The sequence below is a fragment of the Bos javanicus genome, chromosome 28 (genome assembly GCF_032452875.1).
Source record: "Bos javanicus breed banteng chromosome 28, ARS-OSU_banteng_1.0, whole genome shotgun sequence".
Taxonomy (NCBI): Eukaryota; Metazoa; Chordata; class Mammalia; order Artiodactyla; family Bovidae; genus Bos; species Bos javanicus.
Genome location: NC_083895.1, coordinates 3,730,510 through 3,748,290, shown reverse-complemented (window position 1 = coordinate 3,748,290; position 17,781 = coordinate 3,730,510).

Here is a 17,781-nt window from a genome sequence, read left to right as displayed (position 1 = left end):
TCATTTGCTATTATTTTCTCCCATTCTGAAGGCTGTCTTTTCACCTTGCTAATAGTTTCCTTTGATGTGCAGAAGCTTTTAAGTTTAATTAGGTCCCATTTGTTTATTTTTGCTTTTATTTCCAATATTCTGGGAGGTGGGTCATAGAGGATCCTGCTGTGATGTATGTCAGAGAGTGTTTTGCCTATGTTCTCCTCTAGGAGTTTTATAGTTTCTGGTCTTACGTTGAGATCTTTAATCCATTTTGAGTTTATTTTTGTACATGGTGTTAGAAAGTGTTCTAGTTTCATTCTTTTACAAGTGGTTGACCAGATTTCCCAGCACCACTTGTTAAAGAGATTGTCTTTAATCCATTGTATATTCTTGCCTCCTTTGTCAAAGATAAGGTGTCCATATGTGCGTGGATTTATCTCTGGGCTTTCTATTTTGTTCCATTGATCAATATTTCTGTCTTTGTGCCAGTACCATACTGTCTTGATAACTGTGGCTTTGTAGTAGAGCCTGAAGTCAGGTAGGTTGATTCCTCCAGTTCCATTTTTCTTTCTCAAGATCGCTTTGGCTATTCGAAGTTTTTTGTATTTCCATACAAATTGTGAAATTATTTGTTCTAGCTCTGTGAAGAATACTGTTGGTAGCTTGATAGGGATTGCATTGAATCTATAAGTTGCTTTGGGTAGTATACTCATTTTCACTATATTGATTCTTCCAATCCATGAACATGGTGTATTTCTCCATCTATTAGTGTCCTCTTTGATTTCTTTCACCAGTGTTTTATAGTTTTCTATATATAGGTCTTTAGTTTCTTTAGGTAGATATATTCCTAAGTATTTTATTCTTTTCATTGCAATGGTGAATGGAATTGTTTCCTTAATTTCTCTTTCTGTTTTCTCATTATTAGTGTATAGGAATGCAAGGGATTTCTGTGTGTTGATTTTATATCCTGCAACTTTACTATAATCATTGATTAGTTCTAGTAATTTTCTGGTGGAGTCTTTAGGGTTTTCTATGTAGAGGATCATGTCATCTGCAAATAGTGAGAGTTTTACTTCTTCTTTTCCAATTTGGATTCCTTTTATTTCTTTTTCTGCTCTGATTGCTGTGGCCAAAACTTCCAAAACTATGTTGAATAGTAATGGTGAAAGTGGGCACCCTTGTCTTGTTCCTGACTTTAGAGGAAATGCTTTCAATTTTTCACCATTGAGGATAATGTTTGCTGTGGGTTTGTCATATATAGCTTTTATTATGTTGAGGTATGTTCCTTCTATTCCTGCTTTCTGGAGAGTTTTTATCATAAATGGGTGTTGAATTTTGTCAAAGGCTTTCTCTGCATCTAGTGAGATAATCATATGCTTTTTGTTTTTCAATTTGTTAATGTGGTGTATTACATTGATTGATTTGCGGATATTGAAGAATCCTTGCATCCCTGGGATAAAGCCCACTTGGTCATGGTGTATGATCTTTTTAATGTGTTGTTGGATTCTGATTGCTAGAATTTTGTTTAGGATTTTTGCATCTATATTCATCAGTGATATTGGCCTGTAATTTTCTTTTTTTGTGGGATCTTTGTCAGGTTTTGGTATTAGGGTGATGGTGGCCTCATAGAATGAATTTGGAAGTTTACCTTCCTCTGCAATTTTCTGGAAGAGTTTGAGCAGGATAGGTGTTAGCTCTTCTCTAAATTTTTGGTAGAATTCAGCTGTGAAGCCGTCTGGACCTGGGTTTTTGTTTGCTGGAAGATTTTTGATTACAGTTTCAATTTCCGTGCTTGTGATGGGTCTGTTAAGGTTTTCTATTTCTTCCTGGTCGAGTTTTGGAAAGTTGTACTTTTCTAAGAATTTGTCCATTTCTTCCTCGTTGTCCATTTTATTGGCATATAATTGTTGATAATAGTCTCTTATGATCCTTTGTATTTCTGTGTTGTCTGTTGTGATCTCTCCATTTTCGTTTCTAATTTTATTGATTTGATTTTTCTCCCTTTGTTTCTTGATGAGTCTGGCTAATGGTTTATCAATTTTATTTATCCTTTCAAAGAACCAGCTTTTGGCTTTGTTGATTTTTGCTATGGTCTCTTTTGTTTTTTTGCATTTATTTCTGCTCTAATTTTTAAGATTTCTTTCCTTCTACTAACCCTGGGGTTCTTCGTTTCTTCCTTTTCTAGTTGCTTTAGGTGTAGAGTTAGGTTATTATTTGACTTTTTTCTTGTTTCTTGAGGTGTGCCTGTATTGCTATAAACTTTCCCCTTAGGACTGCTTTTACTGTGTCCCACAGGTTTTGGGTTGTTGTGTTTTCATTTTCATTCGTTTCTATGCAAATTTTGATTTCTTTTTTGATTTCTTCTGTGATTTGTTGGTTATTCAGCAGGGTGTTGTTCATCCTCCATATGTTGGAATTTTTAATAGTTTTTCTCCTGTAATTGAGATCTAATCTTACTGCATTGTGGTCAGAAAAGATGCTTGGAATGATTTCAATTTTTTTGAATTTACCAAGGCTAGCTTTATGGCCCAGGATGTGATCTATCCTGGAGAAGGTTCCATGTGCGCTTGAGAAAAAGGTGAAATTCATTGTTTTGGGATGAAATGTCCTATAGATATCAATTAGGTCTAACTGGTCTATTGTATCGTTTAAAGTTTGTGTTTCCTTGTTAATTTTCTGTTTAGTTGATCTATCCCTAGGTGTGAGTGGGGTATTAAAGTCTCCCACTATTATTGTGTTATTGTTAATTTCTCCTTTCATACTTGCTAGCATTTGTCTTACATACTGTGGTGCTCCCGTGTTGGGTGCATATATATTTATAATTGTTATATCTTCTTCTTGGATTGATCCTTTGATCATTATGTAGTGACCTTCTTTGTCTCTTTTCACAGCCTTTGTTTTAAAGTCTATTTTATCTGATATGAGTATTGCTACTCCTGCTTTCTTTTGGTTCCTATTTGCATGGAAAATCTTTTTCCAGCCCTTCACTTTCAGTCTGTATGTGTCCCCTGTTTTGAGGTGGGTCTCCTGTAGACAACATATGTAGGGGTCTTGTTTTTGTATCCATTCAGCCAGTCTTTGTCTTTTGGTTGGGGCATTCAACCTATTTATATTTAAGGTAATTATTGATAAGTATGATCTCATTGCCATTTACTTTGTTCTTTTGGGTTCGAGTTTATACACCGTTTCTATGTTTCCTGTTTAGAGAAGATCCTTCAGCATTTGTTGAAGAGCTGGTTTGGTGGTGCTGAATTCTCTCACCTTTTGCTTGTCTGTAAAGCTTTTGATTTCTCCTTCATATTTGAATGAGATCTTTGCTGGGTACAGTAATCTGGGCTGTAGGTTATTTTCTTTCATCACTTTAAGTATGTCCTGCCAATCCCTTCTGGCCTGAAGAGTTTCTATTGAAAGATCAGCTGTTATCCTTATGTGAATCCCCTTGTGTGTTATTTGTTGTTTTTCCCTTGCTGCTTTTAATATTTGTTCTTTGTGTTTGATCTTTGTTAATTTTATTAATATGTGTCTTGGGGTGTTTTGCCTTGGGTTTATCCTGTTTGGGACTCTCTGGGTTCCTGAACTTGGGTGATTATTTCCTTCCTCATTTTAGGGAAGTTTTCAATTATTAGCTCCTCAAATATTTTCTCATGGTCTGTCTTTTTGTTGTCTTCTTCTGGGATTCCTATGATTCGAATGTTGAGGCTTTTAACATTGTTCCATAAGTCTCTGAGATTGTCCTCATTTCTTTTAATTCATTTCTCTTTTTCCCTCTCTGTTTCGTTTATCCTACCATTCTATCTTCTACCACACTTATTCTATCTTTTGCCTCCATTATTCTACTGCTCATTCCCTCTAGAGTATTTTTTATCTCATTTAATGTATTATTCATTATATATTGACTCTTTTTTATTTCTTCTAGGTCCTTGTAAAACCTTTCTTGCATCTTCTCAATCCTTGTCTCCAGGCTATTTATCTGTGATTCCATTTTGATTTCAAGATTTTGGATCCTTTTCACTATCATTATTTGGAATTCTTGATCAGGTAGATTCCCTATCTCTTCCTGTTTTGTTTGGTCTGGTGGGCATTTATCCTGTTCCTTTACCTGCTGGGTATTCCTCTGCCTCTTCATCTTGTTTGTATTGCTGTATTTGGAGTGGCCTTTCCGTATTCTGGGAGTTTGTGGGTTTCTCTTTATTGTGGAGTTTCCTCATTGTGGGTGGGGTTGGATGGGTGGCTTGTCAAGGTTTCCTGGTTAGGGAAGCTTGTGTTGGTGTTCTGGTGGGTGGAGCTGGATTTCTTCTCTCTGGAGTGCAATTAAGTGTCCAGTAATGAGTTATGAGATGTCAATGGGTTTGGAGTGACTTTGGGCCGACTGTATATTGAAGCTCAGGGCTATGTTCCTGTGTTGCTGGAGAATTTGTATGGTATGTCTTGCTCTGGAACTAGTTGGCCCTTGGGTGGTGCTTGGTTTCAGTGTAGGTATGGAGGCGTTTGATGAGCTCCTGTCAATTAATGTTCCCTGGAGTCAGGAGTTCTCTGGTGTCCTCAGGATTTGGACTTATGCCTCCTGCTTCTGGTTTTCAGTCTTATTTTTACAGTAGCCTCTAGACTTCTCCATCTATACAGCACTGTTGATAATACATCTAGGTTAAAGATGAAAAGCTTCTCCACAGTGAGGGACACCCAGAGAGGCTCACAGAGTTACATGGAGAAAAGAGGGAAGTGGGAGACAGAGGTGACCAGGATGAGACAAGGGGGAATCAAAAGAGGAGAGAGCAAGCTAGCCAGTAATCACTTCCTTATGTGTGATCCACAGTCTGGACTGCTCAGAGATGTTCACGGAGTTATACAGAGAAGAGAAGAGGGAGGAAGGAGACAGAGGTGGCCAGGAAGATAAAGAGGGGAATCAACAGGAGAGAGACAGATCCAGCTAGTAATCAGTTCCCTAAGTGTTCTCCACAGTCCGGAACACACAAAGAGATTCACAGAGTTGGGTAGAGAGGAGAAGGGGGAGGGAGGAGATAGAGGCAACCTGGTGGAGAAAAATGAGAGTCCAAATGGGGAGAGAGCAGTCAAGCCAGTAATCTCACTCCCAAGTAAAAATGGGTCCTGAAGATTGGGTTCTTAAAGGCACAAAATTGGTAACAAATACCAAAAAGTCAAGATTAAAAATCTAGAGTAGAGGTTGGATTTTCAAAAATACAATATTAAAGAAAAAAAGTCACAAAAATTATTTAAAAAAAAAATATATATATGAAGTTTGCTTTAAAAAAATGGGGTCTTTTTTTCGCAAAGTAATAGTAGGTTATAAAAACGAAAATTAAAGGAGTAATAGAGGACTTAAATTTTTTTTTAATTTAAAAAATTAAAGAATGATAATAGTAAAAATATATCTAGGACTTTCTCTGGTGTTTTTTTGGACAGTGTGGGGTCAGTTTATTTTCATATAGTTCCTTGGTCCAGCTTGTATTTCTCAAGATCTATAGGCCCCTTCCTATGTAGTTGGTACTAACTACAGGGTTTTAATCTGTTGCACCTGTCACTTCCAAGGCGGTTCCCTCTGTTTTAGCTTCTTCTGTTTGCTGGTCTCTTCGGTGTCTAATTTCCACCCTGAGACAAGGGGGCGGTGGTGGACACTTTTTTTAGGCTCCCTTGTTCAGTCGTGCTGTGGGGAGGGAGGAACGCTGCAAAGAAATAACACTGGGGTCTGTGGGGAGTGCTCCTGTTGTCTTGGCCACACTGGGTTTGCCCCCATTCACGGCGTGTGCTCTTTCTCTGTCTACACTGCTTAGTCTCTAGGTTGCTCTGCTGGGAACTAACTGAGACTGGCCCTGAGTTGTATGCACTTCCCAGGTCTAAGCAGCTCAGGTTCAGGTTCTCAGATACTCCTCAGAGACGCAGACTCGGTTGGGCCTGAATTTTGTGCCCTTTCCAGGTCCGAGCAGCTCAGGTGACCAGGTGTTTGGTGAGCACGATCCCTGCGACTTATCGCCTCCCCCGTCCGTGCCGCTCGGTTTTCTTGGCATACAACCGGCGGACCTTCTCAGGCAGATGTTGACCGTCCAGAATCCCAAGAAGTCTTGGTTAGCAACAAGCCTGCTTGCAGTTTGGTAGATAATGCCTTTTGGGGCTGTGATTGCCCGCTTCTGGCTCTGGCTGCCCTCACCTGCCTGTCTCCTGAGGGGGATAGGCTTGTCTGCAGCTGGCTAGCTCTGCTCAGTCCTTTGTTCTGTGAGCGGGCCTGGTGGTGTGTTAGGTTAGGGTTTTTCGTGGGGTAGCTATCCCATAGTCTGATTTGCTCTCTCAGGTTAGTTCCCTCAGATTGACCTCAGGGCATTCAGGCCTGGTCCTTACTCTAAGCAATGCAGCCCATGCCTCCCTGTCCAGCCCCTGCTTGCCAGTGGTGGATGCAGGCATCTGTGCTGCTTCTCTACTGGGAGTTACCATTGGGCACGTAATCTGTGGGTTTTAATTATTTATTTATTTTCCTCCCGGTTATGTTACCCTCTGTGGTTCCAAGGCTTGCCACAGAGTCGCCAGTGAGAGTGTTTCCTGGTGTTTGGAAACTTCTCTCTTTTTTAAGACCCTTCCTGGGACGTATCTCCATCCCTACGTCTTTTGTCTCTCTTTTTATCTTTTTTTTTTTTTTCCTGTCTCCTTTCGAAGACAATGGGCTGCTTTTCTGGGTGCCTGATGTCCTCTGCCAGCATTCAGAAGTTGTTTTGTGGAATTTATTCAGTGTTCAATGTTCTTTTGATGAATTTGTTGGGGAGAAAGTGGTCTCCCTGTCCTATTCCTCCTCCATCTTAGGACTACCTCCGTATCTCTGCTTTTTAATATGCTGTCTAGGTTTGTGTTTAATATTACTGAAAGTGAAAGTGTTAGTTGCTCTGTTGTGTCCAACTCTTTGAGATCCCATGGACTGTAGCCCACCAGACTCCTCTGTCCATGGAACTCTTTAGGCAAGAATATTGGAGTAGGTAGCCATTTCCTTCTCCAGGAGATTTTCCCAAACCAAGGACTGAACCCTCATCTCCCACATTGCAGGCAGATTTTTTTTTTTACCATCTGAGCCGCCAGGGAAGCCCCAGAACTATACATTTTAAAATGATTGAGATAGTAAAATTTGTAACAAAATTTAAAAAACTGATAAGGCAGTATGTTCTTTTGCTAAAACCTGTTTGGTTGTCACTTGCAACCAAATGTACAACTGATATGCAGTGTATATCACTCCTGATATACACTGCCTGCATCTAGTTTCATGTCAATCATGAGTAGTAATGATGAACATGAAAGACCTGCCCACAGGGTTTTGGAAGCCTTCCTCTAAGTCAACATCAGTCAATTAATCAAAACATTTTGAGGATGGTTATTAAACTAGTGGTTACTCCTCTTAATTGTAAATAGCATGTAATCCATATTTCTTTACACAGTCCACAAGCATGTTATGAAAAACTGCCAAAGTCCTAGTGCACTTTCCAGACCTACCTGTCTACCAGTCATCAGAGGGAGAAGAGATGCTTCCAAAGTAATTCTTGGTAACTGACCTGGCCACGCTCACTGACAGTACTGCTGCTGGGCTGGCCTGTTCTTCTGCAGCTCCCCAGGCCTCTTCTTCCCTGACACTACAGTCTGTGTGAAGATTCTTGCTGGTTTCTCAGCTTTCTTAGGTGCCTTCTCTGCTCACAAGACTAGATTCTCTAGGGTTTGGGCACACACAGGCCAGTCTTCCCTCAGCACTGAGTGAGAACCAGCCCCGTGTGAACTGTACATTCATGATTCCTAGACTCTGGCCCTTCCCAGTCAATTCATCATGCTATTTTTTTTAAGTGATTTGTTTCAAGGCCAAATTGAGTGACTTTCACTCTTGCTACTCAGAAGATAGCATCATCTGGGAGCTTGTTAGAAAATCAGGATCTCAGGGTGCCTCTCAGACTTATGAAATCTGCATTTTAAGAAGATATAAGGTGATGTGCACATTAATATTTCAAACACTTAGACTGAGTCCTTCCACTGTGGAGGCCCCTTGCCTGTGTTCTCTCAAATGCCTGGGTACGTGGTGTTCTGTGTTGTCTCCATTCAACCTCTCTACATAATGTGTCCTCTTGAATGATCTCTCTTAGTTGGAGAATCATTTTACATTGTTTAAGTTATTAAACTAAACAAAACAAGCTTCAAAATCCTTTGAGTTTGCTTTAGTTTTTTCTTTAATTAACAAGCCCAGCTAACTGTGACCTTTTCTGTACTGCTGTTTTTCTTGTGTGTCTGAACTGTCCTTTCTCTTTGTGCTTGCTGCCAAACTGTTTACATCATTTCCACACCACCTTTAGAACTCCTGGTTCAGAGCTCTGCTTTCTGGGCATCTATACTTGTTCTTTAGGTACCAGTCCCTTTTCTTCCAAGATCAATTGCACAAGTATTGTTAGTATTACATTCAGGGACCTTTCAAACCTCTAGGATTGCCTGCTCTTCACTGTCCCTTAGCCAAAGAATCTTATCTTTCCACTGAAATAAATATTTTCCCAGAAACAATTTTATATAATGCATGAACATAGTTAAAATATTAATTAAATGTCAAATTGTAACAAAGAAGTATTAGATCCCTCTGCATATATTTATTACTTCATCTTACTTGTGTTTTCTGATGCTTAGCTTTTATGTTCTTACTTTTATGCTAGATTGAAATTTTTCTTATTGATTTTGAATATTATCTATTGAATTTTTAATTACATTAGATGAAAGATTTGGCTTCTAATACCACTCTGTCCCCACTTTGTTTCCCATCTCCTATGAAGGGGATGACAGAGGATGAGATGGTTGGATGGTATCACCAACTCAATGGACATGAGTTTGAGTAAATGATGGGAGTTGGTGATGGACAGGAAGGCCTGACGTGCTGCAGTCCATGGGGTTGCAGAGTTGGACACAACTGAGCAACTGAACTGAACCTTTTAATCACAGGCATATCACAGTTTTTATTAAACTATTATAATTATTACTTCATAAATGTTAACTTCATATCCAAGAATCATATTGTGATTGTATTTCCTTTCTTTTATAAGTAATTGTTAGTTTGGATTTAACAATTATATCATTTTAATTTTCTTAGGCTTTTTTGTACCTATACCCAGTTCTTCTCACTTTCTCCACAGCCTCACAATATAAGTTTCCAAATGACCAAATACATTTTCATTTTCTTAAGATTCTATACATGTATATGTAAAATTTCCCAATGCCCTCCACATGACTTTCAATTAAATTTTCCACATGCTGAGATCTATCCACTACAGTTCTGTTCAGTCCCATCCCTCCTGGAGCACACTGGCTCTATTCCACTTTGGGTAAACTGGTGGACAGACCCAGTGCCCAGCTAACATCTGGGGCTCCCCAACATGATTTCTCTCCCCCACATGATCAGTGTGGGTCCAATCAGGAGACAGAAACCACAGAGTAACCCCAAAACAGGAAGTTTAATAGAAAGACTTATTCAATGTGTATAGGAGAATAACTGTAAAGATGCAAAGAAAATGAAAGAGTGTGTCCTAGAGTTGAGGAAGCGTCCCCTGAGAAGGACAACTTGGAAGGGTTCTCCTCACTGGAGGTTTGGTTGCAGCCTCTTGAATGGCAGAGAAGTGTGCTGGGCAGCTGGGCCTGAGAGAGTCTCTGGTCACCCAGTGAGCAAGAAACAGGCCTCTGGGGTACGAGTGAACCAAGGCTGGAGGTGGGCACCGAGAGGGAGTGGAGGCCCACTGCAATCTGAAGGCCTGAAGTGCAGTGTCTGTGTCAGGAGGACCAAAGAGATGGTCCTTGGGCCCCAACCAGGATTTCAGAGTCTCCAAGGGGCTCACATGCTGGGTGTGCATTGGAGCAGAGCACTGCTCATGTCTCTGAAGAGGTGCACTGATAGTTAGAGCAGCAGGAGCAAGAAAAGACAAAACAGCAGCCATAACCAAGAAGAGAGGCTTCCCTCCAGCATCCTCTACTGATGGAGAGGGAACCTTAGGGAGCCTGGTCCAGAGACCAGTCTCTGGACCAGGCTCTGCAGAGCAGGCACTGGCGGCGCCTAGGGAGCTGAGAGGTGGTGCAGATGTCTGGACACCCACCCCTCAGCTTCCCCAGGCACCTTCTGCACACATTCAACTCTCAGTATTTCTACCTAACATACATAACAAGACAGAGCCATTCTTCATACAAGAGAAATTCTCACCCTTCCCCCAAATGAGGAGATACACAGTTCTAACAGTTATTGTATTCATTGCCAGCTTCATTCATTAATCTTCAAATTCAGTCCCAATCCCCATGAAATAGCCTGTTACCTCAAGACTACATTACAAAGTTAACTTCCAACAACTTGTATAGAAAAAACAAAAATGGGGAGGAGATAAAGAATAAAATGGTTAGTAACTGCTGATAGACACAGGTATACAATAAGAAAGGAAAACAAATGCAGTTTATACTGTCTTTTAGCAGTTTATCAAGTGCCATGAGTTATATTGATTTGCTCCAGTAAAAATACTACACTGGTGCCAGCAGCTGTAATTGGAGTTTCACACTTGATTGAGCTTAGGATGGTCCACAGTGATTATCTAGGATCCGTCTGGCTTCAGTACAGGCTAAATAGGTAGTTAAGTGAGGATATAATAGGTATCACCTCCTTTCAAGTCTTTGATGGTGGTACTAAGCTTGGCAGTTCCACCAGGGATACTGCTTCCGGTTTACTATTTAAGCAACGAAGGGAATTTCTGTGACTACAGAGAAGGTACTGGAAGCGCCTAGGGATAAGGGGTGCCTTAGCATTTCCTATTGTAATGGTCCTTGTTGCTAAGTATTCAAACACTGGAGGAACAACCACAGAGTGGATCTGCTGTAAGTTAAAACTGCAATTACCACTGGCCACTGGGAACCTCTACCTTGTCTAGTAAGACACAGTATCGCTCTGAGGCAGCCAATGTTGGGCACTACTTTGCCTCTGTTGCCATGTGTTGGTTCTAATGCTGCACCTAAAGGCTGAGAAACTAAAAGAAAAAACAACTTTTAGCTGAGAAGCTGAGCAGGGCTTTCATCACTTTCACAGGGACAAGAGAGACAATTATTAGGACTCACCAAAGAGGAAAACAATAGAATGGGAAAGACTAAAGATCTCTTCAAGAAGATTAGAGATAATAAGGGAACATTTCATTCAAAGATGGGCACAATAAAGTACAGAAATGGTATGGACCTCTAGAAGTATAAGATATTAAGAAGAAGTGGTAAGACTACACAGAGGAACTATACAAAAAAGATCTTCATGACCCATATAACCACAATACTGTGATCACTCACCTAGAGCCAGATATCCTGGAGAAGTCAAGTGGGCCTTAGGAAGCACCACTATGATGGTGGAGGTGATGGAATTCCAGTTGAGCTATTTCAAATCCTAAATAAAATGCTGTGAAAGTGCTACATTTAATGTGCCAGTAAATTTGGAAAACTCAGCAGTAGCCACACAGGACTGGAAAAGGTCAGTTTTCATCCCAATCACAAAGAAAGTCAATGCCAGAGAATGTTCAAACTGCTGTATAATTGCACTCATTGCACACGCTAGCTCAAAATTCTCCAAGCCAGACTTCAACAGTACATGAACTGAGAACTTCCAGATGTTCAAGCTGAATTTAGAAAAAGCAGAGGAACTAGAGATCAAATTGCCAACATCTGTTGGATCACTGAAAAAGCAAGAGACTTTCAGAAAAACATCTCCTTCTGCTTTATTGACTACACTAAAGCCTTTGACTGTGTGGATCACAACAAACGGTGGAAAATTCTTCTGCAACTAAGTGACTGAACTGAACTGACTGACTGACCAAAGAAGAGAGGCCCTAATTAAACTCCATGCCCTGCAACTGGGACTACAAAAATGATACCATGGAAGGAAGGTAAATCTGGAAATAAACCTGCCTTCACCAGATTAAGGCAGCCCAGCTTCCAATCAACTCAGCCCCTAACTGTTTTAATATGAGATCTACTCCAATGTGTCTGCAGCATAAAATCTAATCCTCTCTGGGAAAAAATAACATTATTCAAGGCCTCAAATTTTCTCTCAAGTTTTTTATATTCAATGTCTCAGTTCAGTTCTGTTGCTCAATCCTGTCCGACTCTTTGTGACCCCATGGACTGCCACATGCCAGGCTTCCCTGTCCATCACCAAATCTCAGAGCTTGCTAAAACTCATGTCCATCGAGTTGGTGATGCCATCCAACCATCCCATCCTCTGTCATCCCCTTCTCCTCATGCCTTCAATCTTTCCCAGCATCACAGTCTTTTCCAGTGAGTCACGTTCTTTGCATCAGGTGGCCAAAGTATTGGGGCTTCATATTTTTTAAAATGCAGCACCTTAATCTCCAAAAGATTTATGTTTTGCAGATATTAGCTATTCCATGGGAGAAAGAAGGAGAGTGGTTGTAATGACCCGAGTGGACAGAGAATAAGTCACTTGTCCAGGGTTGCCCAGTGGTCAGTAGCTCCCAGGGTGTTAAAAATTAAAGCTGCATTCAGACTGTCCTATCATAATGTGGAGGGGATGGGGAGGTAAGTACACAAATAAACAGCTTGCCTGCTGAAAGTTAACATTAAAGACACTGCAACAGGTAGTTCTAAAGACAACATTTATAGCTTAGGTGAACCCAACAGAGTGATCAAGACTTCCCACCATGACAGTCTTGATCCCACCCCCTATCCTCTGATCTTTCCTGGTGGACTTTAGTTTTCTGTGCTTTCTACCACTGGTCCCAGGGAGACACTTTAGGAGTCAGTGAACTAAAATGGACTGGAATGGGTGAATTTAACTCAGAGGACCATTATATCTACTACTGTGGGTAAGAATCTCTTAGAAGAAATGGAGTAGCCCACATAGTCAACATGAGTCCGAAATGCAGTACTTGGATGCAATCTCAAAAATGACGGAATGATCTCTGTTCGTTTCCAAGGCAAACCTTTCAATATCACAGTAATCCAAGTCTATGCCCCAACCCCTAATGCTGAAGAAGCTGAAGCTGAAAAGTTCTATGAAGATCTACAGGATCTTCTAGAACTAACATCCAAAACAGATGTCCTTTTCATTATAGGCAACGGGAATGCAAAAGAAGGAAGTCAAAAGCTACCAGGAGTAACAGGCAAATTTTGCCTTGGGGTACAAAATGAAGCAGGTCAAAGACTAACAGAGTTTTGCCAAGAGAACATGCTGGTTAGAGCAAACACCCTTTTCCAACAACACAAGGGAAGACTACACATGGACATCACCAGGTGGTCAAAACCTAAATCAGATTGATTATATTCTTTGCAGCCAAAGATGGAGAGCTCTATACAGTCAGCAAAAACAAGACTGGGAGCTGACTGTGGCTCAGATCATGAAATCTTTGTTGCCAAATTCAGACTTAAATTGAAGAAAGTAGGGAAAACCACTAGACCATTCAGGTATGACCTGAATCAAATCCCTTACGATTATACAGTGGAAGTGACAAATAGATTCAAGGGATTAGATCTGATAGACAGTGTGCCTGAAGAACTATGGACAGAGGTTCATGGCATTGCGCAGGAAGCAGCGATCAAGACCATCCTCAAGAAAAAGAAATGCAAAAATGTGAAATGGTTGTCTGATGCTGCTGCTGCTGCTAAGTCGCTTCAGTTGTGTCTGACTCTGTGCGACCCCATAGACAGCAGCCCACCAGGCTCCTCTGTCCCTGGGATTCTCCAGGCAAGAATACTGGAGTGGGTTGCCATTTCCTTCTCCAATGCATGCATGCATGCTAAATCACTTAAGTCTTGTCCGACTCTGTGTGACATTATGGACAGCAGCCCACCAGTCTCCCTCCAATGTCCACAGGATTCTCTAGGCAAGAATACTGGAGTGGGTTGCCATTTCCTTCCCAGTTGTCTGCTGAGGCCTTACAAATAGCTGAGAAAAGAAGAGAATCTGAAGGCAAAGGAGAACAGGAAAGGTATACCCATTTGAATGCAGAGTTCCAAAGAATAGCAAGGAGAGATAAGAAAGCCTTCCTCAGTGATAAATGCAATGAAATAGATGAAAACAATAGAATGAGAAAGACTAGAGACCACTTCAAGAAAATTAGAGATACCAAGGGAACATTTTATGCAAAGATGAGCACAATAAAGGACAAAAATAGTGTGGATCTATCAGAAGCAGGGTTTCCCAGATGGTTCAGTGGTAAGGAATCTACCTGCCAATGCAAGAGATGCAGGTTCAATCCCTGGGTTAGGAAGATCCCCTGGAGAAGGAAATGGCAATGTACTCCAGTATTCTTGTCTGGAAAATTCCATGGACACAGAGCCTGATGGGCTACAGTCCACGGGGTGGCAAAGAGTCAGACACGACTGAGCACACACAACTTGAAATCAACAGAAGCAGAAGATATTAAGAAAAGGTGACAAGAATACACAAAAGAACTATACAAAAAAGATCTTCATGACCCAGATAACCACGGTGGTGAGATCACTCACCTAAGTCAGACATCCTGGAATGTGAAGCTAGTGGAGGTGATGGAATTCCAGTTGAGCTGTTTCAAATCCTAAAAGATGATGCTGTGAAAGTGCTGCACTCAATGTGTCAGAAAATCCAGAAAATGCAGCAGTGGACACAGGACTGGAAAAGGTCAGTTTTCATTCCAATCTCCAAGAAAGTCAATGCCAAAGCCTGTCCAAACTGCCACACAATTGCACTCATCTCACACGCTAGTAAAGTAATGCTCAAAATTCTCCAAGACAGGCTTCAATAGTACATGAACGGTGAACTTCCAGATGTTCAAGCTGGTTTTAGAAAAGGCAGCAGAACCAGAGATCAAATTGTCAACATCCGCTGGATCATGGAAAAACCAAGAGAGTTCCAGAAAAACATCTATTTCTGCTTTATTGACGATGCCAAAGTCTTCGACGGTGTGGATCACAATAAATTGTGGAAAATTCTGAAAGAGATGGGAATACCAGACCACCTGACCTGCCTCTTGAGAAATCTGTATGCAGGTCAGGAAGCAACAGTTAGAACTGGACATGGAACAACAGATTGGTTCCAAATCGGGAAAGGAGTACATCAAGGAGTACATAAGTCAACCTGCTTATTTAACTTATATGCAGAGTATATCATGCAAAATGCCAGGCTGGATGAAGCACAAGCTCGAATTAAGATTGCCTGGAGAAATATCAATAACTTCAGATATGCAGATGACACCACTCTTATGGCAGAAAGTGAAGAACTAAAGAGCCTCATGATGAAAGTGAAGGAGGAGAGTGAAAAAGTTGGCTTAAAACAACATTCAGAGAACTAAGATCATGGAATCTGGTCCCATCATTTTATGGCAAATAGACAGGGAAACAATGGAAACATTGAAAAACTTTATTTTTCCAGGCTCCAAAATCACTGCAGATGATGACTGTAGCCATGAAATGAAAAGACCCTTGCTCCTTGGAAGAAAAGCTATGACCAACCTAGACAGCATATTAAAAAATAAAGACATTGGGAGGAGCCAAGATGGCGGAGGAGTAGGACGGGGAGAACACTTTCTCCCCCACAAATTCATCAAAAGAGCATTTAAACGTCGAGTAAATTCCACAAAACAACTTCTGAATGCCGGCAGAGGACATCAGGCACCCAGAAAAGCAATCCAACTCTTCGAAAGGAGGTAGGAAAAAATATAAAAGACAAAAAAAGAGACAAAGAGGGAGGGACGGAGTTCCGTCCCGGGAAGGGAGTCTTAAAAAGAGAGAAGTTTCCAAACACCAGGAAACCTTCTCACTGCCGAATCTGTGCCGAGCTTTGGAAGCACAGAGGGCAACATAACAGGAAGAAAAAATAAATAAACAATTAAAACTCGAAGATTGCGAGTCCTACAGTAACTCCCCCAGCGGAGAAGCAGTGCAGACGCCTGCACGCGCCATTAGCAAGCGGGGGCTGGGCAGGGAGGCGCAGCGCGGGCTGCATCGCTTAGAGTAAGAATCTGGCCTGAATACCCTGAGCACTATCTGAGCGAAATAATTTGGGCTAGCAAACCAGACTGTGGGATATCTACCACGCGAAAAGCCAGCCCTAACCTAAGACCGCCAGGCCCGCGCACGGAACAAAGAATTGAACTGAGAGAGCCGGCTGCAGACCTTCCCCCTCCGGTGACAGGCAGCCAGAGCCGGAAGGGGGCAATCGCAGCCCCAGAGAGACATTATCTATAAAACTGTAAGCAGGCTTCTTTGCTAACTAAAACTTTTTGGGGGTCTGGACGGTTAACATCTGCCTGAGAAGGTGCGCCGGTTTTACACCCAGATAACCGAGTGGCGGGGAGGCGATAAGTCGCAGCATTGGCGCTCGCCAAATACCTCATCACTTGAGCTGCTCAGACCTGGGAAGAGCACAAAACTCAGGCCCAACTGAGTCTGCGCCTCTGAGGACTACCCGAGTGCCTGAACCTGAGCGGCTTGGACCTGGGAGGTACATGCAACCCAGGGCCAGCCTCGGATTGTTCCCGGCAGAACAACCTAGAGCCCGAGCAGTGTGGGCAGGGAGGCTACACGCGCCGTGAGCGGGGGCAGACCCAGTGTGGCTGAGGCACTGCGAGCGCACGCCAGTGTTATTTGTTTGCAGCATCCCTCCCTCCCTCCCCACAGCGCGACTGAACAAAGAGAAGAAATACAGCTCCACCCATCAGAACACCGACACAAGCTTCCCTAACCAGGAAACTTTGACAAGCCACCTGTACAAACCCACACACAGCGAGGAAAAGCCACAATAAAGAGAACTCCACAAACTGCCAGAATACAGAAAGGACACCCCAAACTCAGCAATTTAAACAAGATGAAGAGACAGAGGAATAGCCAGCAGATAAAGGAACAGGATAAATGCCCACCAAACCAAACAAAAGAGGAAGAGATAGGGAATCTACCTGATAAAGAATTCCGAATAATGATAGTGAAATTGATCCAAAATCTTGAAATTAAAATGGAATCACAGATAAATAGCTTGGAGACAAGGATTGAGAAGATGCAAGAAAGGTTTAACAAGGACCTAGAAGAAATAAAAAAGAGTCAATATATAATGAATAATGCAATAAATGAAATTAAAAACACTCTGGAGGCAACAAATAGTAGAATAACAGAGGCAGAAGATAGGATTAGTGAATTAGAAGATAGAATGGTAGAAATAAATGAATCAGAGAGAATAAAAGAAAAACGAATTAAAAGAAATGAGGACAATCTCAGAGACCTCCAGGACAATATTAAATGCTACAACATTCGAATCATAGGGGTTCCAGAAGAAGAAGACAAAAAGAAAGACCATGAGAAAATACTTGAGGAGATAATAGTTGAAAACTTCCCTAAACTGGGGAAGGAAATAATCACCCAAGTCCAAGAAACCCAGAGAATCCCAAACAGGATAAACCCAAGGCAAAACACCCCAAGACACATATTAATCAAATTAACAAAGATCAAACACAAAGAACAAATATTAAAAGCAGCAAGGGAAAAACAACAAATAACACACAAGGGAATTCCCATAAGGATAACAGCTGATCTTTCAATAGAAACTCTTCAAGCCAGGAGGGAATGGCAAGACATATTTAAAATGATGAAAGAAAATAACCTACAGCCCAGATTATTGTACCCAGCAAGGATTTCATTCAAGTATGAAGGAGAAATCAAAAGCTTCTCAGACAACCAAAAGCTGAGAGAATTCTGCACCACCAAACCAGCTCTCCAACAAATGCTAAAGGATATTCTCTAGACAGGAAACACAAAAATGGTGTATAAATTCGAACCCCAAACAATAAAGTAAATGGC